Genomic DNA, 6,222 nt, shown 5'->3' with positions numbered 1-6,222 from the left:
TGGAGTTTGCAAGACATTCCATATTCATAGTGACACTAATTATTATAATCGTTCCCTTCAGGAACAGGCTGGCAGCCTACTCATTTTGGTGGCAGAATTGATCTCGTTGCAGAGCATGACTTTCATTAGCAGCTGGACTAAAAAGCCACCCACAGATGTTTCCTAGTAAGAGCTGGGGTAAGCCCACCCACTGTGAGTACATTGAGTCCTCCTGAAAGGGACAGGTGTATAATCTAGGAAGTTTTCCAACTTCATTTTTTAGAAAAATGAATCATTAAACATCTACTTGAAAGAAACAGTGCTCGTGTTCTCTGTTCAAAAATGCCACCATCACAACAAAGAGTAAGACTTACAGAGATCTTGCAAGCGGGAGATGACAATCCTTCCTTTATGCTAAATCTAGCTACAGTACAGGAAGTAATCATAGAAACATAGAAAATTGGGGTTGGAAGGGACCTCAGGAGGTCAGCTAGTGAACCCCACCCTGCTGAAGATAGGACCAGCCCCAACTAGACCATCCTGGTCAGGGCTTTGTTGAGCTGGGCCTTCAAAACCTCCAAAGATGGTGATTCCACCCCCCTAGGGCTTCACCACCCTCAAAAGATAGGGCCCCTTGCTGTACCACCACTGGCAAAGTACTGCCGTGACTCGGATTCGAACCGAGGTTGCTGCGGCCACAACGCAGAGTACTAACCACTATACGATCACGGCAAGCTACCAGGGATATACAGCTAAGGAAAGAGTCTGGCCTAATCCTTTGGACTCTGCTCATGACGTGCCTTCACACATTAAAGTCAGTATATTCAGTCACCCTAGATATAAAAGGGAAAAGCATTTAGCGTGCTGATCTTAGCAGAGCTGGAATTCTTCGGGACTTCCACAGGTGGACATTTAAGAAAGTTAAACTGCACCAATCAAAGGCATGCACTTAAAGCTCATGAGCTACAGCATTAAGGCCACTTTGCATCCTAAGTGAGAGCTTCCACAGGGGAATTTAATGCCCTTTGAGTGAACTCATTTGAACTCTCTTGAGTGTCCCTCAGTATAGATGAAGCCCGTGTCTCTTTGGAGCTCCAAGTGCAACTCTGCTTTATCATTTGCCATTTAAGAACATCTATACATGTGCTCCAGGAGTGTGGGGGTGGGTGGGTACTTTAATTAGAGTGGCTCTAAGAGCCACTCGAACTAAAGTGCCCGGAGCATCTTGTGTATCAGCATTCCTGCGCTGAAAAATGGTGACGGGGGCACTTTTACTAAAGCTCGTTGAATGCACTTTAGTTAAAGCATCCCTGCCATGATTTTTCAATGCAGTGATGCTGATACATGAGGCAGCCAGAGTGTGCTGGAGTGGTAATTACAGCTACAGTGTGCTGGAGCGCTGTAATTACAGTATGTCAGAGCAGCCTCACTGCTTGTGTAGAGGTTCCCCAAGTGTGTGAGACATGCTTCAAGGGGCAACAATGTCTAGAGCCAGCAGTGGACCTCCCATACCCAGTGCCTACTTCTGGTTTCCGTTCTTTAGTTCCTTTTCTTAAACATTAGAAGGAATGATGTCTAAAAGTGACTCTTTTTCCTTTCTTTCTTTCCTCCGTTTTCCCATTGCCATTTTGAAGCTCTTCCAAAGCTGAAGAACTTTTCAAAAGTTCCAGAAGGCAACCCACGAACCACTCATAAACATCAAATTGTCTTCAGTGAAGACCATTTTTATAGGGGTATTTTTAACTGTGTATTTCTAGTTCTTTCATCATCCTTTCCTATTGCTTTTTATATCCTTTTGTCTCCTTGTGTAGAAGTAGCACCCAGGAGTTCCTTCATCAACTCCATTATACCTTATAGTGTACGTACACGCTCATTAATGTGTTTTTGGTAATGCACGTTAAATTTAGTACCTCCGTTGTTTCGTAGTTCCTAGGGTCGGAAGGGGCCTGAACAGATCATCAAGTTGGACCCCCTGCCATGGCAGGAACGAGTGTTGGGATCATAATACCCCAGCCAGATATCTATCCAACCTCCTCTTGAAGACCCTCAAAGGAGGGGAGAGCACCACCTCCCTTGGGAGCCCCTTCCAGAGCCTGGTAGCCCTAACTGTAAAGTAATGCCTCCTGCTATCAAGCCTGAACCTGCTCTCAAACAATTTGTGGCCATTATTCCTTGTTATCCCAGGTGGTGCCCAGGGGAACAGAGCCTCACCTAGTTTCCCCTGGTCCCCCCTGGTGAGTTTATAGATGGCCTCTGACCAGATCCCCTCTCAGTCTTCTCTTGTGGAGGCTGAATACATTCAGGACCTTTGTGGTGGTACTAGAAAAAGATGCACTATTTTAAGGTGCATTAGCAAAAGTGCACAGTTTTTTTGTGATGCTTTAATGTGCATGAAAATAGGCTAATGCATGTTAAAGTGCACGTGTAGACACAGCCATAGAATACAAATGCAACTATTTTATGCTGCTGTTCAAATGAGGGGTGGCACTTTATCTTCTGCAGTAGCAAAACTGGTACATAATGGGATTATAGAAGTGATAAATAGACCATTTTAAATTGGCAGTTGAACAGATAAAACCTGGACTATCTTTCCAGTAGCATATTCCAATACAGCAGACCACTGATTCATTTTATATCGCATTTATATTACTCTATAGCACAGCGCATTTGAATTTTACTCTACATATGCTGGATCTCAAATAACAATTTATCTTCAACACAATGCACTACTTACTTTTACATGGCATGTTTTATTGGCAAATTAGTTGGGACACTGAAAATGCTCAGCAACATATCATAAAAAATGCAAACAAATTGAACACTTAATTATAGTTAGAGCTGTTCCAAATGGCTCTGTAGTTAGTGGAATGGCTGAATAGCCACATTTTCAAAGGCAGCCTGACTGGCTAAATTGTGCATGATTTACTGGATCCTGCTGCCTTTTGTAGCGAGGAGTCAGGGAAGAAGAAATAGCTATTTGTTGTTGGCACTGGTCTAAAGAAAAGTGATATAGTATAGGAGCCGATGTTGCATCTAGTGGATAGAGTTTATTGAGGCCCAGACTTAGATAGATCAACTAGCCTAAACAGGCTTGCTGGTACAAGACGTACTAGTTAACAGTCTTGCTTTTTTGGGAACTGTCGTTATGCATTAATAACCTGTTCTTCATCTTAAACATGGCTTGAATAGAAGTTAAGTGACCAAGTCAAATGGTAATCCAGACCAGACCCATTTCAGTAGCTGTGAAACCTCTTAGGCACCTACTTTTCAGTGCCTCTGTCCAGTCCTGCAGAATTCCCTATGTGCCTAAATTTGGGCTTCTGACCTCGCTAAGAGGTCATCTTCAGTCATGAGCCTGAATGAACTTTGTAGTTCAGTGGTGGGGACACCTGGGTTTTAGGATCTCCTCGACCTGAGGGACTCAAACCCACATCTCCTGCCTCCCAGGAGTGCATCTTACATTCTGGGATAGAGAAATTAGGAGGATGGATAGTCCATGCTCACAGCTGATGAAAAGGTCAAAGGTCCACCAAGTAGATGACCCACAGAGGTTGTGTGATGATGAAGAAATCCCACACCAAATTCCTTAGTCAATGGCAGACAAGGGAGTGCCATTGAGTTTTATGCACAATTTAGAGAAAGTGAAAACACTGTTGTACACCATCTGCTGACGGCCACGATGGGTGCAGACACTTCCAAATGTGCATACCTCCATGCAAGCACCAAGCACTGAGACATGTGTGCATGGCCTAAAACTCTCTTATAATCCACCGGGGCCAACAGGTAGCAGCAGGCACAAATACTGATCTTTGCATGCCTATCTATTTGTTAGATATTCTGAAACAGTAGCAAGCACTCCCTATCTTCCCTTGCATATGTAGTTGGTTTATGCACAGAGATGCTTGCACCCATGGCTGACACGCGGTGTGGTAGTACTCCAACACGGATGAAGTTTTTCACTTCCCCAATGTCACAAAGAAGCTCGGGGTATTGCTGGAAATAAAGCCCTGATCTCCTGACTTCTAGGCCCGCCTGCTTTTTACACCAAGACTATTTTTCCACCATGTGGCTATTTCTGGTAAAACCCTTTGGCTTGATAGTCGTTTTATTGTATTTCTGCTTATAAAGGTACAGGGTGTTCATTGCCTCATCTTATTGTTCACTTGCAATTCCTAAATGGTCCCTCAAAAAGCATCGGAGTTAGTTTCAGGGCATGTAGAGGAAAGAAATAGTGTCAAATGTTTGTACATAATTCAGAAAAGTTGCTTTGGAAGATAAGATAGCTCTCAAAGTGCTGCCTGATGACAAATAACGGGGCTTCAGTGAGCTGTAATTTTCAATCTGGTCATAATTCTTGAAATATCCGGCCTGCTCACTCTCTGTGCTTTGGATTTTCAAATATTCATAAGCCGGCCCTGTGTAATAAATAAATAAGGAAAGCCTGAATTTTTATCAAAAGAAATTGGAAATGTATCAGATACAATCTTTGCCTCATCCATTTTGTTTTGTGTCTTCTCAGATTACAGCTTCATTTAGTGACATGATGGTACTCCCGGAGGCTACCTTCTACTACAGGGGACTGCTCTGGTATTTAAAGTGAAATAAGAACTATCTGCAGATACATGTTGCTTGCTGCATGGGCTTATGTGGTGGGTCACTTTGGATAAAAACACTTCAGGATAAAATGTCCATGGCCACTTTGCCCAATAATTACAAATGGATCCAGAAAATGGCCAACAATCTATTCGTGCCCCATCCACAGTACCTGATCACACAGTCCAGCTCTAATAACCAGCTGAAAATACATATTGGTGTCATCAGTACACTTCAGTGAACAGCCCAAAAAATGAATAAGCTAATATACCCATATTGCTTCATACCTGTCTGTTGGCAAGCTTATGGGGACTTCACTATACGGTTTTAAATGTGGAAGGATATCACTTAGACCATCAGGATAGACAGTCTTTTCTTTAATGAAAGCTTTGTCTGTACAGTATCATGGGTCAACGAATTGTTGCAGGCACTGGGATACACGACACACGGACTCAGTCGGATTGAATCCCAACGCAACCAAATGTCACCTGGAACTGTAGATCGAAAAGACCTATTAGATAATCTTGCCCATCTTGTGTCAATTCAGATTTGTTTTTCCCAGCCTGTTCTCCAATCCGAGCTTATTTCCACTGTGACGCATAACAATAGGTTGGTATATGCACTCGGCGAATATTTCCCTCTCTCTTGGTATCATTTGCTGCATTATACTGGGGAAGTACGTAAACACAAAGAAGCCTAGCAAGAATGAAGAACAGAGTGTTTATAAGGAAGATGATTAAAACCTAATGTTCATGGTGATTTTTTTTAAAGAACAAAAACAGTACAAAAAGTAAGTGTTTCCTAGAGACCAGACTTTCTCTCAATGCACATTTGCATTTAAACAGTCAGCTCATGTAAAGTTTTGTGCAGGGCTGATAACATGCCTGATAGGGGAAGTATTTTACATCAGAATTCCAGTTATTAGATGTTTTTATGCAAAGCACTATAAGGTGAATGGTGTAATACATAAGCAAGGAAGTGGGAGTTGATAAAATAATTAAAATATTCATGTTCCTTTTTTTCCCCCCTCCCTAGCAGTATATTTCATTCTGTGTGAATCAAGCTGGTGTTTCAAGTTCCTTATATCTTTTCGTTGCTATATAGAGACAGAACTGGAACATTGGAAAAGGCAGGAGGCAGGTGTAGATATGCATCTTATGGACTACCTAAAGAAGATATATTTAACATACATTTTCATGAACACAAGCTCATTTCATCAGACGCTGTAAAGGATAAGCATAAAGCAGTATATATATAAAGTGGAGTGAGTGATTTTAATACAACAGGCGGGAAGGGCGGAGGGAGAGGAAGCGGGGAAGGAGGCAGGGTAGCAGTGTTGGGAGATGTAAGCAGCCAAAACCCATAGAAACAAAGGAGTCACAAAAGCTAATCCAGGTAATGGGATAGGAATCCATAGTCCCTGTTCAAACCATACTTAATTCAGTCTATGGATCATTTCTAGTTTCTCCATGTCTTGTTCAAACTGGTTTTTACAATGTTGCTGCCTGAGAATAGCAATCATGAGGCTAAAAATGTCCAGGGAGATTGAAATCCAAAAAGCTAGAATTTATGGTTCCAAAATGATACCTTTTATTAAACCACCTAGGTCTCATAAAAATCTCTTCTTCTGCAAGCTTTCAGGCTAAAAGG

The 6,222-nt window shown here is 42.2% G+C and overlaps 1 non-coding gene across 1 annotated transcript; it reads right to left on the bottom strand.

The window, feature by feature from the left end:
- Positions 1 to 639: 639 nt before the first annotated feature.
- On the bottom strand, positions 640 to 711 carry TRNAH-GUG (transfer RNA histidin (anticodon GUG)). Its single transcript has one exon. It is a non-coding gene; the product is annotated as a tRNA-His (tRNA).
- Positions 712 to 6,222: the final 5,511 nt, after the last annotated feature.

The sequence above is a fragment of the Alligator mississippiensis genome, chromosome 6, assembly GCF_030867095.1.
Source record: "Alligator mississippiensis isolate rAllMis1 chromosome 6, rAllMis1, whole genome shotgun sequence".
NCBI classification, from domain to species: Eukaryota; Metazoa; Chordata; order Crocodylia; family Alligatoridae; genus Alligator; species Alligator mississippiensis.
Note: the sequence above shows the minus strand (reverse complement) of the source record. Positions and strands in the feature narration are given on the sequence as shown.